At 28.8% G+C, this 20,432-nt stretch overlaps 1 protein-coding gene across 1 annotated transcript in view; it reads left to right on the top strand.

Annotated features, from left to right (window-relative positions):
- The window catches only part of LOC143247751 (voltage-dependent calcium channel type A subunit alpha-1-like), a 120,891-nt gene that overhangs the window by 62,247 nt on the left and 38,212 nt on the right, over positions 1-20,432 (top strand). The gene's annotated exons all lie outside the window — the stretch shown is intronic.

Below are 20,432 nucleotides of genomic sequence, written 5' to 3'. Positions count from 1 at the left end.
TATATAGATGAGAATTGAAGGTCGTACAAACTTGTAGTAAATATTACTTGCAAGTAGAATATATAGATGAGAATTGAAGGTCGTACAAACTTGTAGTAAATATTACTTGCAAGTAGAATATATAGATGAGAATTGAAGGTCGTACAAACTTGTAGTAAATATTACTTGCAAGTAGAATATATAGATGAGAATTGAAGGTCGTACAAACTTGTAGTAAATATTACTTGCAAGTAGAATATATAGATGAGAATTGAAGGTCGTACAAACTTGTAGTAAATATTACTTGCAAGTAGAATATATAGATGAGAATTGAAGGTCGTACAAACTTGTAGTAAATATTACTTGCAAGTAGAATATATAGATGAGAATTGAAGGTCGTACAAACTTGTAGTAAATATTACTTGCAAGTAGAATATATAGATGAGAATTGAAGGTCGTACAAACTTGTAGTAAATATTACTTGCAAGTAGAATATATAGATGAGAATTGAAGGTCGTACAAACTTGTAGTAAATATTACTTGCAAGTAGAATATATAGATGAGAATTGAAGGTCGTACAAACTTGTAGTAAATATTACTTGCAAGTAGAATATATAGATGAGAATTGAAGGTCGTACAAACTTGTAGTAAATATTACTTGCAAGTAGAATATATAGATGAGAATTGAAGGTCGTACAAACTTGTAGTAAATATTACTTGCAAGTAGAATATATAGATGAGAATTGAAGGTCGTACAAACTTGTAGTAAATATTACTTGCAAGTAGAATATATAGATGAGAATTGAAGGTCGTACAAACTTGTAGTAAATATTACTTGCAAGTAGAATATATAGATGAGAATTGAAGGTCGTACAAACTTGTAGTAAATATTACTTGCAAGTAGAATATATAGATGAGAATTGAAGGTCGTACAAACTTGTAGTAAATATTACTTGCAAGTAGAATATATAGATGAGAATTGAAGGTCGTACAAACTTGTAGTAAATATTACTTGCAAGTAGAATATATAGATGAGAATTGAAGGTCGTACAAACTTGTAGTAAATATTACTTGCAAGTAGAATATATAGATGAGAATTGAAGGTCGTACAAACTTGTAGTAAATATTACTTGCAAGTAGAATATATAGATGAGAATTGAAGGTCGTACAAACTTGTAGTAAATATTACTTGCAAGTAGAATATATAGATGAGAATTGAAGGTCGTACAAACTTGTAGTAAATATTACTTGCAAGTAGAATATATAGATGAGAATTGAAGGTCGTACAAACTTGTAGTAAATATTACTTGCAAGTAGAATATATAGATGAGAATTGAAGGTCGTACAAACTTGTAGTAAATATTACTTGCAAGTAGAATATATAGATGAGAATTGAAGGTCGTACAAACTTGTAGTAAATATTACTTGCAAGTAGAATATATAGATGAGAATTGAAGGTCGTACAAACTTGTAGTAAATATTACTTGCAGTAGAATATATAGATGAGAATTGAAGGTCGTACAAACTTGTAGTAAATATTACTTGCAAGTAGAATATATAGATGAGAATTGAAGGTCGTACAAACTTGTAGTAAATATTACTTGCAAGTAGAATATATAGATGAGAATTGAAGGTCGTACAAACTTGTAGTAAATATTACTTGCAAGTAGAATATATAGATGAGAATTGAAGGTCGTACAAACTTGTAGTAAATATTACTTGCAAGTAGAATATATAGATGAGAATTGAAGGTCGTACAAACTTGTAGTAAATATTACTTGCAAGTAGAATATATAGATGAGAATTGAAGGTCGTACAAACTTGTAGTAAATATTACTTGCAAGTAGAATATATAGATGAGAATTGAAGGTCGTACAAACTTGTAGTAAATATTACTTGCAAGTAGAATATATAGATGAGAATTGAAGGTCGTACAAACTTGTAGTAAATATTACTTGCAAGTAGAATATATAGATGAGAATTGAAGGTCGTACAAACTTGTAGTAAATATTACTTGCAAGTAGAATATATAGATGAGAATTGAAGGTCGTACAAACTTGTAGTAAATATTACTTGCAAGTAGAATATATAGATGAGAATTGAAGGTCGTACAAACTTGTAGTAAATATTACTTGCAAGTAGAATATATAGATGAGAATTGAAGGTCGTACAAACTTGTAGTAAATATTACTTGCAAGTAGAATATATAGATGAGAATTGAAGGTCGTACAAACTTGTAGTAAATATTACTTGCAAGTAGAATATATAGATGAGAATTGAAGGTCGTACAAACTTGTAGTAAATATTACTTGCAAGTAGAATATATAGATGAGAATTGAAGGTCGTACAAACTTGTAGTAAATATTACTTGCAAGTAGAATATATAGATGAGAATTGAAGGTCGTACAAACTTGTAGTAAATATTACTTGCAAGTAGAATATATAGATGAGAATTGAAGGTCGTACAAACTTGTAGTAAATATTACTTGCAAGTAGAATATATAGATGAGAATTGAAGGTCGTACAAACTTGTAGTAAATATTACTTGCAAGTAGAATATATAGATGAGAATTGAAGGTCGTACAAACTTGTAGTAAATATTACTTGCAAGTAGAATATATAGATGAGAATTGAAGGTCGTACAAACTTGTAGTAAATATTACTTGCAAGTAGAATATATAGATGAGAATTGAAGGTCGTACAAACTTGTAGTAAATATTACTTGCAAGTAGAATATATAGATGAGAATTGAAGGTCGTACAAACTTGTAGTAAATATTACTTGCAAGTAGAATATATAGATGAGAATTGAAGGTCGTACAAACTTGTAGTAAATATTACTTGCAAGTAGAATATATAGATGAGAATTGAAGGTCGTACAAACTTGTAGTAAATATTACTTGCAAGTAGAATATATAGATGAGAATTGAAGGTCGTACAAACTTGTAGTAAATATTACTTGCAAGTAGAATATATAGATGAGAATTGAAGGTCGTACAAACTTGTAGTAAATATTACTTGCAAGTAGAATATATAGATGAGAATTGAAGGTCGTACAAACTTGTAGTAAATATTGTAGTAAATATAGATACTTGAAGGTCGTACAAACTTGTAGTAAATATTACTTATAGAATATATAGATGAGAATTGAAGGTCGTACAAACTTGTAGTAAATATTACTTGCAAGTAGAATATATAGATGAGAATTGAAGGTCGTACAAACTTGTAGTAAATATTACTTGCAAGTAGAATATATAGATGAGAATTGAAGGTCGTACAAACTTGTAGTAAATATTACTTGCAAGTAGAATATATAGATGAGAATTGAAGGTCGTACAAACTTGTAGTAAATATTACTTGCAAGTAGAATATATAGATGAGAATTGAAGGTCGTACAAACTTGTAGTAAATATTACTTGCAAGTAGAATATATAGATGAGAATTGAAGGTCGTACAAACTTGTAGTAAATATTACTTGCAAGTAGAATATATAGATGAGAATTGAAGGTCGTACAAACTTGTAGTAAATATTACTTGCAAGTAGAATATATAGATGAGAATTGAAGGTCGTACAAACTTGTAGTAAATATTACTTGCAAGTAGAATATATAGATGAGAATTGAAGGTCGTACAAACTTGTAGTAAATATTACTTGCAAGTAGAATATATAGATGAGAATTGAAGGTCGTACAAACTTGTAGTAAATATTACTTGCAAGTAGAATATATAGATGAGAATTGAAGGTCGTACAAACTTGTAGTAAATATTACTTGCAAGTAGAATATATAGATGAGAATTGAAGGTCGTACAAACTTGTAGTAAATATTACTTGCAAGTAGAATATATAGATGAGAATTGAAGGTCGTACAAACTTGTAGTAAATATTACTACTTGCAAGTAGAATATATAGATGAGAATTGAAGGTCGTACAAACTTGTAGTAAATATTACTTGCAAGTAGAATATATAGATGAGAATTGAAGGTCGTACAAACTTGTAGTAAATATTACTTGCAAGTAGAATATATAGATGAGAATTGAAGGTCGTACAAACTTGTAGTAAATATTACTTGCAAGTAGAATATATAGATGAGAATTGAAGGTCGTACAAACTTGTAGTAAATATTACTTGCAAGTAGAATATATAGATGAGAATTGAAGGTCGTACAAACTTGTAGTAAATATTACTTGCAAGTAGAATATATAGATGAGAATTGAAGGTCGTACAAACTTGTAGTAAATATTACTTGCAAGTAGAATATATAGATGAGAATTGAAGGTCGTACAAACTTGTAGTAAATATTACTTGCAAGTAGAATATATAGATGAGAATTGAAGGTCGTACAAACTTGTAGTAAATATTACTTGCAAGTAGAATATATAGATGAGAATTGAAGGTCGTACAAACTTGTAGTAAATATTACTTGCAAGTAGAATATATAGATGAGAATTGAAGGTCGTACAAACTTGTAGTAAATATTACTTGCAAGTAGAATATATAGATGAGAATTGAAGGTCGTACAAACTTGTAGTAAATATTACTTGTACAAACTTGTAGTAAATATTAGCAAGTATATAGATGAGAATTGAAGGTCGTACAAACTTGTAGTAAATATTACTTGCAAGTAGAATATATAGATGAGAATTGAAGGTCGTACAAACTTGTAGTAAATATTACTTGCAAGTAGAATATATAGATGAGAATTGAAGGTCGTACAAACTTGTAGTAAATATTACTTGCAAGTAGAATATATAGATGAGAATTGAAGGTCGTACAAACTTGTAGTAAATATTACTTGCAAGTAGAATATATAGATGAGAATTGAAGGTCGTACAAACTTGTAGTAAATATTACTTGCAAGTAGAATATATAGATGAGAATTGAAGGTCGTACAAACTTGTAGTAAATATTACTTGCAAGTAGAATATATAGATGAGAATTGAAGGTCGTACAAACTTGTAGTAAATATTACTTGCAAGTAGAATATATAGATGAGAATTGAAGGTCGTACAAACTTGTAGTAAATATTACTTGCAAGTAGAATATATAGATGAGAATTGAAGGTCGTACAAACTTGTAGTAAATATTACTTGCAAGTAGAATATATAGATGAGAATTGAAGGTCGTACAAACTTGTAGTAAATATTACTTGCAAGTAGAATATATAGATGAGAATTGAAGGTCGTACAAACTTGTAGTAAATATTACTTGCAAGTAGAATATATAGATGAGAATTGAAGGTCGTACAAACTTGTAGTAAATATTACTTGCAAGTAGAATATATAGATGAGAATTGAAGGTCGTACAAACTTGTAGTAAATATTACTTGCAAGTAGAATATATAGATGAGAATTGAAGGTCGTACAAACTTGTAGTAAATATTACTTGCAAGTAGAATATATAGATGAGAATTGAAGGTCGTACAAACTTGTAGTAAATATTACTTGCAAGTAGAATATATAGATGAGAATTGAAGGTCGTACAAACTTGTAGTAAATATTACTTGCAAGTAGAATATATAGATGAGAATTGAAGGTCGTACAAACTTGTAGTAAATATTACTTGCAAGTAGAATATATAGATGAGAATTGAAGGTCGTACAAACTTGTAGTAAAATTACTGCAAGTGAATATATAGATAAATGAATTACTTAGCAAGTAGAATATATAGATGAGAATTGAAGGTCGTACAAACTTGTAGTAAATATTACTTGCAAGTAGAATATATAGATGAGAATTGAAGGTCGTACAAACTTGTAGTAAATATTACTTGCAAGTAGAATATATAGATGAGAATTGAAGGTCGTACAAACTTGTAGTAAATATTACTTGCAAGTAGAATATATAGATGAGAATTGAAGGTCGTACAAACTTGTAGTAAATATTACTTGCAAGTAGAATATATAGATGAGAATTGAAGGTCGTACAAACTTGTAGTAAATATTACTTGCAAGTAGAATATATAGATGAGAATTGAAGGTCGTACAAACTTGTAGTAAATATTACTTGCAAGTAGAATATATAGATGAGAATTGAAGGTCGTACAAACTTGTAGTAAATATTACTTGTAAATAGTAGAATATATAGATGAGAATTGAAGGTCGTACAAACTTGTAGTAAATATTACTTGCAAGTAGAATATATAGATGAGAATTGAAGGTCGTACAAACTTGTAGTAAATATTACTTGCAAGTAGAATATATAGATGAGAATTGAAGGTCGTACAAACTTGTAGTAAATATTACTTGCAAGTAGAATATATAGATGAGAATTGAAGGTCGTACAAACTTGTAGTAAATATTACTTGCAAGTAGAATATATAGATGAGAATTGAAGGTCGTACAAACTTGTAGTAAATATTACTTGCAAGTAGAATATATAGATGAGAATTGAAGGTCGTACAAACTTGTAGTAAATATTACTTGCAAGTAGAATATATAGATGAGAATTGAAGGTCGTACAAACTTGTAGTAAATATTACTTGCAAGTAGAATATATAGATGAGAATTGAAGGTCGTACAAACTTGTAGTAAATATTACTTGCAAGTAGAATATATAGATGAGAATTGAAGGTCGTACAAACTTGTAGTAAATATTACTTGCAAGTAGAATATATAGATGAGAATTGAAGGTCGTACAAACTTGTAGTAAATATTACTTGCAAGTAGAATATATAGATGAGAATTGAAGGTCGTACAAACTTGTAGTAAATATTACTTGCAAGTAGAATATATAGATGAGAATTGAAGGTCGTACAAACTTGTAGTAAATATTACTTGCAAGTAGAATATATAGATGAGAATTGAAGGTCGTACAAACTTGTAGTAAATATTACTTGCAAGTAGAATATATAGATGAGAATTGAAGGTCGTACAAACTTGTAGTAAATATTACTTGCAAGTAGAATATATAGATGAGAATTGAAGGTCGTACAAACTTGTAGTAAATATTACTTGCAAGTAGAATATATAGATGAGAATTGAAGGTCGTACAAACTTGTAGTAAATATTACTTGCAAGTAGAATATATAGATGAGAATTGAAGGTCGTACAAACTTGTAGTAAATATTACTTGCAAGTAGAATATATAGATGAGAATTGAAGGTCGTACAAACTTGTAGTAAATATTACTTGCAAGTAGAATATATAGATGAGAATTGAAGGTCGTACAAACTTGTAGTAAATATTACTTGCAAGTAGAATATATAGATGAGAATTGAAGGTCGTACAAACTTGTAGTAAATATTACTTGCAAGTAGAATATATAGATGAGAATTGAAGGTCGTACAAACTTGTAGTAAATATTACTTGCAAGTAGAATATATAGATGAGAATTGAAGGTCGTACAAACTTGTAGTAAATATTACTTGCAAGTAGAATATATAGATGAGAATTGAAGGTCGTACAAACTTGTAGTAAATATTACTTGCAAGTAGAATATATAGATGAGAATTGAAGGTCGTACAAACTTGTAGTAAATATTACTTGCAAGTAGAATATATAGATGAGAATTGAAGGTCGTACAAACTTGTAGTAAATATTACTTGCAAGTAGAATATATAGATGAGAATTGAAGGTCGTACAAACTTGTAGTAAATATTACTTGCAAGTAGAATATATAGATGAGAATTGAAGGTCGTACAAACTTGTAGTAAATATTACTTGCAAGTAGAATATATAGATGAGAATTGAAGGTCAAACTTGTAGTAAATATTACAAACTTGTAGTAAATATTACTTGCAAGTAGAATATATAGATGAGAATTGAAGGTCGTACAAACTTGTAGTAAATATTACTTGCAAGTAGAATATATAGATGAGAATTGAAGGTCGTACAAACTTGTAGTAAATATTACTTGCAAGTAGAATATATAGATGAGAATTGAAGGTCGTACAAACTTGTAGTAAATATTACTTGCAAGTAGAATATATAGATGAGAATTGAAGGTCGTACAAACTTGTAGTAAATATTACTTGCAAGTAGAATATATAGATGAGAATTGAAGGTCGTACAAACTTGTAGTAAATATTACTTGCAAGTAGAATATATAGATGAGAATTGAAGGTCGTACAAACTTGTAGTAAATATTACTTGCAAGTAGAATATATAGATGAGAATTGAAGGTCGTACAAACTTGTAGTAAATATTACTTGCAAGTAGAATATATAGATGAGAATTGAAGGTCGTACAAACTTGTAGTAAATATTACTTGCAAGTAGAATATATAGATGAGAATTGAAGGTCGTACAAACTTGTAGTAAATATTACTTGCAAGTAGAATATATAGATGAGAATTGAAGGTCGTACAAACTTGTAGTAAATATTACTTGCAAGTAGAATATATAGATGAGAATTGAAGGTCGTACAAACTTGTAGTAAATATTACTTGCAAGTAGAATATATAGATGAGAATTGAAGGTCGTACAAACTTGTAGTAAATATTACTTGCAAGTAGAATATATAGATGAGAATTGAAGGTCGTACAAACTTGTAGTAAATATTACTTGCAAGTAGAATATATAGATGAGAATTGAAGGTCGTACAAACTTGTAGTAAATATTACTTGCAAGTAGAATATATAGATGAGAATTGAAGGTCGTACAAACTTGTAGTAAATATTACTTGCAAGTAGAATATATAGATGAGAATTGAAGGTCGTACAAACTTGTAGTAAATATTACTTGCAAGTAGAATATATAGATGAGAATTGAAGGTCGTACAAACTTGTAGTAAATATTACTTGCAAGTAGAATATATAGATGAGAATTGAAGGTCGTACAAACTTGTAGTAAATATTACTTGCAAGTAGAATATATAGATGAGAATTGAAGGTCGTACAAACTTGTAGTAAATATTACTTGCAAGTAGAATATATAGATGAGAATTGAAGGTCGTACAAACTTGTAGTAAATATTACTTGCAAGTAGAATATATAGATGAGAATTGAAGGTCGTACAAACTTGTAGTAAATATTACTTGCAAGTAGAATATATAGATGAGAATTGAAGGTCGTACAAACTTGTAGTAAATATTACTTGCAAGTAGAATATATAGATGAGAATTGAAGGTCGTACAAACTTGTAGTAAATATTACTTGCAAGTAGAATATATAGATGAGAATTGAAGGTCGTACAAACTTGTAGTAAATATTACTTGCAAGTAGAATATATAGATGAGAATTGAAGGTCGTACAAACTTGTAGTAAATATTACTTGCAAGTAGAATATATAGATGAGAATTGAAGGTCGTACAAACTTGTAGTAAATATTACTTGCAAGTAGAATATATAGATGAGAATTGAAGGTCGTACAAACTTGTAGTAAATATTACTTGCAAGTAGAATATATAGATGAGAATTGAAGGTCGTACAAACTTGTAGTAAATATTACTTGCAAGTAGAATATATAGATGAGAATTGAAGGTCGTACAAACTTGTAGTAAATATTACTTGCAAGTAGAATATATAGATGAGAATTGAAGGTCGTACAAACTTGTAGTAAATATTACTTGCAAGTAGAATATATAGATGAGAATTGAAGGTCGTACAAACTTGTAGTAAATATTAGTAGAATATATAGATGAGAATTGAAGGTCGTACAAACTTGTAGTAAATATTACTGCAAGTAGTAGAGTAGAATATATAGATGAGAATTGAAGGTCGTACAAACTTGTAGTAAATATTACTTGCAAGTAGAATATATAGATGAGAATTGAAGGTCGTACAAACTTGTAGTAAATATTACTTGCAAGTAGAATATATAGATGAGAATTGAAGGTCGTACAAACTTGTAGTAAATATTACTTGCAAGTAGAATATATAGATGAGAATTGAAGGTCGTACAAACTTGTAGTAAATATTACTTGCAAGTAGAATATATAGATGAGAATTGAAGGTCGTACAAACTTGTAGTAAATATTACTTGCAAGTAGAATATATAGATGAGAATTGAAGGTCGTACAAACTTGTAGTAAATATTACTTGCAAGTAGAATATATAGATGAGAATTGAAGGTCGTACAAACTTGTAGTAAATATTACTTGCAAGTAGAATATATAGATGAGAATTGAAGGTCGTACAAACTTGTAGTAAATATTACTTGCAAGTAGAATATATAGATGAGAATTGAAGGTCGTACAAACTTGTAGTAAATATTACTTGCAAGTAGAATATATAGATGAGAATTGAAGGTCGTACAAACTTGTAGTAAATATTACTTGCAAGTAGTAAATATTACTGTGCAAGTAGAATATATAGATGAGAATTGAAGGTCGTACAAACTTGTAGTAAATATTACTTGCAAGTAGAATATATAGATGAGAATTGAAGGTCGTACAAACTTGTAGTAAATATTACTTGCAAGTAGAATATATAGATGAGAATTGAAGGTCGTACAAACTTGTAGTAAATATTACTTGCAAGTAGAATATATAGATGAGAATTGAAGGTCGTACAAACTTGTAGTAAATATTACTTGCAAGTAGAATATATAGATGAGAATTGAAGGTATACAAATAGTAAATATTATGTAGAATATATAGATGATTGAAGGTCGTACAAACTTGTAGTAAATATTACTTGCAAGTAGAATATATAGATGAGAATTGAAGGTCGTACAAACTTGTAGTAAATATTACTTGCAAGTAGAATATATAGATGAGAATTGAAGGTCGTACAAACTTGTAGTAAATATTACTTGCAAGTAGAATATATAGATGAGAATTGAAGGTCGTACAAACTTGTAGTAAATATTACTTGCAAGTAGAATATATAGATGAGAATTGAAGGTCGTACAAACTTGTAGTAAATATTACTTGCAAGTAGAATATATAGATGAGAATTGAAGGTCGTACAAACTTGTAGTAAATATTACTTGCAAGTAGAATATATAGATGAGAATTGAAGGTCGTACAAACTTGTAGTAAATATTACTTGCAAGTAGAATATATAGATGAGAATTGAAGGTCGTACAAACTTGTAGTAAATATTACTTGCAAGTAGAATATATAGATGAGAATTGAAGGTCGTACAAACTTGTAGTAAATATTACATTACTTGTAGAATATATAGATGAGAATTGCTTGTAGTAGAATATATAGATGAGAATTGAAGGTCGTACAAACTTGTAGTAAATATTACTTGCAAGTAGAATATATAGATGAGAATATATAATGAGAATTGAAGGTCGTACAAACTTGTAGTAAATATTACTTGCAAGTAGAATATATAGATGAGAATTGAAGGTCGTACAAACTTGTAGTAAATATTACTTGCAAGTAGAATATATAGATGAGAATTGAAGGTCGTACAAACTTGTAGTAAATATTACTTGCAAGTAGAATATATAGATGAGAATTGAAGGTCGTACAAACTTGTAGTAAATATTACTTGCAAGTAGAATATATAGATGAGAATTGAAGGTCGTACAAACTTGTAGTAAATATTACTTGCAAGTAGAATATATAGATGAGAATTGAAGGTCGTACAAACTTGTAGTAAATATTACTGCAAGTAGAATATATAGTAGAAGGTCGTACAAATATATAGTATTGAAATACAAACTTGTAGTAAATATTACTTGCAAGTAGAATATATAGATTGAAGGTCGTACAAACTTGTAGTAAATATTACTTGCAAGTAGAATATATAGATGAGAATTGAAGGTCGTACAAACTTGTAGTAAATATTACTTGCAAGTAGAATATATAGATGAGAATTGAAGGTCGTACAAACTTGTAGTAAATATTACTTGCAAGTAGAATATATAGATGAGAATTGAAGGTCGTACAAACTTGTAGTAAATATTACTTGCAAGTAGAATATATAGATGAGAATTGAAGGTCGTACAAACTTGTAGTAAATATTACTTGCAAGTAGAATATATAGATGAGAATTGAAGGTCGTACAAACTTGTAGTAAATATTACTTGCAAGTAGAATATATAGATGAGAATTGAAGGTCGTACAAACTTGTAGTAAATATTACTTGCAAGTAGAATATATAGATGAGAATTGAAGGTCGTACAAACTTGTAGTAAATATTACTTGCAAGTAGAATATATAGATGAGAATTGAAGGTCGTACAAACTTGTAGTAAATATTAGTAAATATATAGATAATTGAAGGTCGTACAAACTTGTAGTAAATATTATATAGAATATATGAGAATTGAAGGTCGTACAAACTTGTAGTAAATATTACTTGCAAGTAGAATATATAGATGAGAATTGAAGGTCGTACAAACTTGTAGTAAATATTACTTGCAAGTAGAATATATAGATGAGAATTGAAGGTCGTACAAACTTGTAGTAAATATTACTTGCAAGTAGAATATATAGATGAGAATTGAAGGTCGTACAAACTTGTAGTAAATATTACTTGCAAGTAGAATATATAGATGAGAATTGAAGGTCGTACAAACTTGTAGTAAATATTACTTGCTTGTAGTAAATATTACTTGTAGAATATATAGATGAGAATTGAAGGTCGTACAAACTTGTAGTAAATATTACTTGCAAGTAGAATATATAGATGAGAATTGAAGGTCGTACAAACTTGTAGTAAATATTACTTGCAAGTAGAATATATAGATGAGAATTGAAGGTCGTACAAACTTGTAGTAAATATTACTTGCAAGTAGAATATATAGATGAGAATTGAAGGTCGTACAAACTTGTAGTAAATATTACTTGCAAGTAGAATATATAGATGAGAATTGAAGGTCGTACAAACTTGTAGTAAATATTACTTGCAAGTAGAATATATAGATGAGAATTGAAGGTCGTACAAACTTGTAGTAAATATTACTTGCAAGTAGAATATATAGATGAGAATTGAAGGTCGTACAAACTTGTAGTAAATATTACTTGCAAGTAGAATATATAGATGAGAATTGAAGGTCGTACAAACTTGTAGTAAATATTACTTGCAAGTAGAATATATAGATGAGAATTGAAGGTCGTACAAACTTGTAGTAAATATTACTTGCAAGTAGAATATATAGATGAGAATTGAAGGTCGTACAAACTTGTAGTAAATATTACTTGCAAGTAGAATATATAGATGAGAATTGAAGGTCGTACAAACTTGTAGTAAATATTACTTGCAAGTAGAATATATAGATGAGAATTGAAGGTCGTACAAACTTGTAGTAAATATTACTTGCAAGTAGAATATATAGATGAGAATTGAAGGTCGTACAAACTTGTAGTAAATATTACTTGCAAGTAGAATATATAGATGAGAATTGAAGGTCGTACAAACTTGTAGTAAATATTACTTGCAAGTAGAATATATAGATGAGAATTGAAGGTCGTACAAACTTGTAGTAAATATTACTTGCAAGTAGAATATATAGATGAGAATTGAAGGTCGTACAAACTTGTAGTAAATATTACTTGCAAGTAGAATATATAGATGAGAATTGAAGGTCGTACAAACTTGTAGTAAATATTACTTGCAAGTAGAATATATAGATGAGAATTGAAGGTCGTACAAACTTGTAGTAAATATTACTTGCAAGTAGAATATATAGATGAGAATTGAAGGTCGTACAAACTTGTAGTAAATATTAATATATAGATGAGAATTGAAGGTCGTACAAACTTGTAGTAAATATTACTTGCAAGTAGAATATATAGATGAGAATTGAAGGTCGTACAAACTTGTAGTAAATATTACTTGCAAGTAGAATATATAGATGAGAATTGAAGGTCGTACAAACTTGTAGTAAATATTACTTGCAAGTAGAATATATAGATGAGAATTGAAGGTCGTACAAACTTGTAGTAAATATTACTTGCAAGTAGAATATATAGATGAGAATTGAAGGTCGTACAAACTTGTAGTAAATATTACTTGCAAGTAGAATATATAGATGAGAATTGAAGGTCGTACAAACTTGTAGTAAATATTACTTGCAAGTAGAATATATAGATGAGAATTGAAGGTCGTACAAACTTGTAGTAAATATTACTTGCAAGTAGAATATATAGATGAGAATTGAAGGTCGTACAAACTTGTAGTAAATATTACTTGCAAGTAGAATATATAGATGAGAATTGAAGGTATACAAACTTTAGTAAATATTACTTGCAAGTAGAATATATAGATGAGAATTGAAGGTCGTACAAACTTGTAGTAAATATTACTTGCAAGTAGAATATATAGATGAGAATTGAAGGTCGTACAAACTTGTAGTAAATATTACTTGCAAGTAGAATATATAGATGAGAATTGAAGGTCGTACAAACTTGTAGTAAATATTACTTGCAAGTAGAATATATAGATGAGAATTGAAGGTCGTACAAACTTGTAGTAAATATTACTTGCAAGTAGAATATATAGATGAGAATTGAAGGTCGTACAAACTTGTAGTAAATATTACTTGCAAGTAGAATATATAGATGAGAATTGAAGGTCGTACAAACAAACTTGTAGTAAATATTACTTGCAAACTTGTAGAATATATAGATGAGAATTGAAGGTCGTACAAACTTGTAGTAAATATTACTTGCAAGTAGAATATATAGATGAGAATTGAAGGTCGTACAAACTTGTAGTAAATATTACTTGCAAGTAGAATATATAGATGAGAATTGAAGGTCGTACAAACTTGTAGTAAATATTACTTGCAAGTAGAATATATAGATGAGAATTGAAGGTCGTACAAACTTGTAGTAAATATTACTTGCAAGTAGAATATATAGATGAGAATTGAAGGTCGTACAAACTTGTAGTAAATATTACTTGCAAGTAGAATATATAGATGAGAATTGAAGGTCGTACAAACTTGTAGTAAATATTACTTGCAAGTAGAATATATAGATGAGAATTGAAGGTCGTACAAACTTGTAGTAAATATTACTTGCAAGTAGAATATATAGATGAGAATTGAAGGTCGTACAAACTTGTAGTAAATATTACTTGCAAGTAGAATATATAGATGAGAATTGAAGGTCGTACAAACTTGTAGTAAATATTACTTGCAAGTAGAATATATAGATGAGAATTGAAGGTCGTACAAACTTGTAGTAAATATTACTTGCAAGTAGAATATATAGATGAGAATTGAAGGTCGTACAAACTTGTAGTAAATATTACTTGCAAGTAGAATATATAGATGAGAATTGAAGGTCGTACAAACTTGTAGTAAATATTACTTGCAAGTAGAATATATAGATGAGAATTGAAGGTCGTACAAACTTGTAGTAAATATTACTTGCAAGTAGAATATATAGATGAGAATTGAAGGTCGTACAAACTTGTAGTAAATATTACTTGCAAGTAGAATATATAGATGAGAATTGAAGGTCGTACAAACTTGTAGTAAATATTACTTGCAAGTAGAATATATAGATGAGAATTGAAGGTCGTACAAACTTGTAGTAAATATTACTTGCAAGTAGAATATATAGATGAGAATTGAAGGTCGTACAAACTTGTAGTAAATATTACTTGCAAGTAGAATATATAGATGAGAATTGAAGGTCGTACAAACTTGTAGTAAATATTACTTGCAAGTAGAATATATAGATGAGAATTGAAGGTCGTACAAACTTGTAGTAAATATTACTTGCAAGTAGAATATATAGATGAGAATTGAAGGTCGTACAAACTTGTAGTAAATATTACTTGCAAGTAGAATATATAGATGAGAATTGAAGGTCGTACAAACTTGTAGTAAATATTACTTGCAAGTAGAATATATAGATGAGAATTGAAGGTCGTACAAACTTGTAGTAAATATTACTTGCAAGTAGAATATATAGATGAGAATTGAAGGTCGTACAAACTTGTAGTAAATATTACTTGCAAGTAGAATATATAGATGAGAATTGAAGGTCGTACAAACTTGTAGTAAATATTACTTGCAAGTAGAATATATAGATGAGAATTGAAGGTCGTACAAACTTGTAGTAAATATTACTTGCAAGTAGAATATATAGATGAGAATTGAAGGTCGTACAAACTTGTAGTAAATATTACTTGCAAGTAGAATATATAGATGAGAATTGAAGGTCGTACAAACTTGTAGTAAATATTACTTGCAAGTAGAATATATAGATGAGAATTGAAGGTCGTACAAACTTGTAGTAAATATTACTTGCAAGTAGAATATATAGATGAGAATTGAAGGTCGTACAAACTTGTAGTAAATATTACTTGCAAGTAGAATATATAGATGAGAATTGAAGGTCGTACAAACTTGTAGTAAATATTACTTGCAAGTAGAATATATAGATGAGAATTGAAGGTCGTACAAACTTGTAGTAAATATTACTTGCAAGTAGAATATATAGATGAGAATTGAAGGTCGTACAAACTTGTAGTAAATATTACTTGCAAGTAGAATATATAGATGAGAATTGAAGGTCGTACAAACTTGTAGTAAATATTACTTGTTAGTAGAATATATAGATGAGAATTGAAGGTCGTACAAACTTGTAGTAAATATTACTTGCAAGTAGAATATATAGATGAGAATTGAAGGTCGTACAAACATGTAGTAAATATTACTTGCAAGTAGAATATATAGATGAGAATTGAAGGTCGTACAAAATATTACTTGCAAGTGTAGTAAATGAAGGTCGTACAAACTTTAGTAAATATTACTTGTTAGTAGAATATATAGATGAGAATTGAAGGTCGTACAAACTTGTAGTAAATATTACTTGCAAGTAGAATATATAGATGAGAATTGAAGGTCGTACAAACTTGTAGTAAATATTACTTGCAAGTAGAATATATAGATGAGAATTGAAGGTCGTACAAACTTGTAGTAAATATTACTTGCAAGTAGAATATATAGATGAGAATTGAAGGTCGTACAAACTTGTAGTAAATATTACTTGCAAGTAGAATATATAGATGAGAATTGAAGGTCGTACAAACTTGTAGTAAATATTACTTGCAAGTAGAATATATAGATGAGAATTGAAGGTCGTACAAACTTGTAGTAAATATTACTTGCAAGTAGAATATATAGATGAGAATTGAAGGTCGTACAAACATGTAGTAAATATTACTTGCAAGTAGAATATATAGATGAGAATTGAAGGTCGTACAAACATGTAGTAAATATTACTTGTTAGTAGAATATATAGATGAGAATTGAAGGTCGTACAAACTTGTAGTAAATATTACTTGCAAGTAGAGTATATAGATGTTACTTGAAGGTCGTACAAACTTGTAGTAAATATTACTTGCAAGTAGAATATATAGATGAGAATTGAAGGTCGTACAAACATGTATTAAATATTACTTGCAAGTAGAATATATAGATGAGAATTGAAGGTCGTACAAACTTGTAGTAAATATTACTTGTATAAGTAGAGTAAATATTATATAGAGTATATAGATGAACTTGAAGGTCGTACAAACATGTAGTAAATATTACTTGCAAGTAGAATATATAGATGAGAATTGAAGGTCGTACAAACTTGTAGTAAATATTACTTGCAAGTAGAATATATAGATGAGAATTGAAGGTCGTACAAACATGTAGTAAATATTACTTGTTAGTAGAATATACAGATAAGAATTGAAGGTCGTACAAACTTGAAGTAAATATTACTTGCAAGTAGAGTATATAGATGTTACTTGAAGGTCGTACAAACATGTAGTAAATATTACTTGTTAGTAGAATATATAGATGAGAACTGAAGGTCGTACAAACATGTAGTAAATATTACTTGCAAGTAGAATATATAGATGAGAATTGAAGGTCGTACAAACATGTAGTAAATATTACTTGTTAGTAGAATATACAGATAAGAATTGAAGGTCGAAACAAACTTGAAGTAAATATTACTTGCAAGTAGAGTATATAGATGTTACTTGAAGGTCGTACAAACTTGTAGTAAATATTACTCCAAGTAGAATATATAGATGAGAATTGAAGGTCGTACAAACATGTAGTAAATATTACTTGCAAGTAGAATATATAGATGAGAATTGAAGGTCGTACAAACATGTAGTAAATATTACTTGTTAGTAGAATATACAGATAAGAATTGAAGGTCGTACAAACATGTAGTAAATATTACTTGTTAGTAGAATATATAGATGAGAACTGAAGGTCGTACAAACATGTAGTAAATATTACTTGCAAGTAGAATATATAGATGAGAATTGAAGGTCGTACAAACTTGTAGTAAATATTACTTGTTAGTAGAATATACAGATAAGAATTGAAGGTCGTACAAACTTGTAGTAAATATTACTTGTTAGTAGAATATATAGATGAGAATTGAAGGTCGTACAAACTTGTAGTAAATATTACTTGTTAGTAGAATATATAGATGAGAATTGAAGGTCGTACAAACTTGTAGTAAATATTACTTGTTAGTAGAATATATAGATGAGAATTGAAGGTCGTACAAACTTGTAGTAAATATTACTTCCAAGTAGAATATATAGATGAGAATTGAAGGTCGTACAAACATGTAGTAAATATTACTTCCAAGTAGAATATATAGATGAGAATTGAAGGTCGTACAAACATGTAGTAAATATTACTTGCAAGTAGAATATATAGATGAGAATTGAAGGTCGTACAAACATGTAGTAAATATTACTTGTTAGTAGAATATATAGATGAGAACTGAAGGTCGTACAAACATGTAGTAAATATTACTTGCAAGTAGAATATATAGATGAGAATTGAAGGTCGTACAAACTTGTAGTAAATATTACTTGTTAGTAGAATATACAGATAAGAATTGAAGGTCGTACAAACTTGAAGTAAATATTACTTGCAAGTAGAGTATATAGATGTTACTTGAAGGTCGTACAAACTTGTAGTAAATATTACTTCCAAGTAGAATATATAGATGAGAATTGAAGGTCGTACAAACATGTAGTAAATATTACTTGTTAGTAGAATATACAGATAAGAATTGAAGGTCGTACAAACATGTAGTAAATATTACTTGTTAGTAGAATATATAGATGAGAACTGAAGGTCGTACAAACATGTAGTAAATATTACTTGTTAGTAGAATATATAGATGAGAATTGAAGGTCGTACAAACTTGTAGTAAATATTACTTGTTAGTAGAATATATAGATGAGAATTGAAGGTCGTACAAACTTGTAGTAAATATTACTTGTCAGTAGAATATATAGATGAGAATTGAAGGTCGTACAAACTTGTAGTAAATATTACTTGTCAGTAGAATATATAGATGAGAATTGAAGGTCGTACAAACTTGTAGTAAATATTACTTCCAAGTAGAATATATAGATGAGAATTGAAGGTCGTACAAACATGTAGTAAATATTACTTCCAAGTAGAATATATAGATGAGAATTGAAGGTCGTACAAACATGTAGTAAATATTACTTGCAAGTAGAATATATAGATGAGAATTGAAGGTCGTACAAACATGTAGTAAATATTACTTGTTAGTAGAATATACAGATAAGAATTGAAGGTCGTACAAACATGGAGTAAATATTACTTGTTAGTAGAATATATAGATGAGAACTGAAGGTCGTACAAACATGTAGTAAATATTACTTGTTAGTAGAATATATAGATGAGAACTGAAGGTCGTACAAACATGTAGTAAATATTACTTGCAAGTAGAATATATAGATGAGAATTGAAGGTCGTACAAACTTGTAGTAAATATTACTTGCAAGTAGAATATATAGATGAGAATTGAAGGTCGTACAAACTTGTAGTAAATATTACTTGTTAGTAGAATATACAGATAAGAATTGAAGGTCGTACAAACTTGTAGTAAATATTACTTGTTAGTAGAATATATAGATGAGATTTGAAGGTCGTACAAACTTGTAGTAAATATTATTTGCAGGTAGAATCAGAACTTTACACAATGAATCATCTCTTAATTTCTGTTAACTTCCAAGAAGTAATGTCTGAAAATAACAAACACCCTTTTGTGGCGAACCGTGTTCGAATCTGTGCAGCATTCTATAATGTGCTTTACTTTTTTAGGTGTGGGTGCGTTATAAGTGTGATAGTCAATCTCCTAGTGCGAATAATGTTTGACAGGTTTCAGTTGACTGTGGTCAGTAGCTCATAATTAGGGACAGGTCATACAGTCTTAGTAACTTTGCTTTAACTGCAGAATAAATATGCTTTGAAGTGATTCACAAATAGGTTCAGACATGTTTAAGATTATTTTACTTAGTTTTATTATGCAAGTGCGTGGGCGTTTATATTAGACAACTGATTTGTGCTCCAGATATTATATTTACTTATTTATTTGAACAAACCTTATTTTGGGGGTGGGGGTGATTTACAGTTGACAAAAACTTGCATACTTTGTAAATAAGTCATTAGCAGGTGAGGTTTTTTAGCCTAATTCGTGTTTTTCTTCTTCATGTACTACTGGGAGATAAACATGTTATCGCTTTATCAAATTATGTTTATTGGGTTGAAGGTCACACGAGGTTGTCATTACTTACAAATCAACTTATCGTATTTAA

This window comes from Tachypleus tridentatus, chromosome 3 (genome assembly GCF_004210375.1).
Source record: "Tachypleus tridentatus isolate NWPU-2018 chromosome 3, ASM421037v1, whole genome shotgun sequence".
Lineage (NCBI taxonomy): Eukaryota > Metazoa > Arthropoda > Merostomata > Xiphosura > Limulidae > Tachypleus > Tachypleus tridentatus.
Note: the sequence above shows the minus strand (reverse complement) of the source record. Positions and strands in the feature narration are given on the sequence as shown.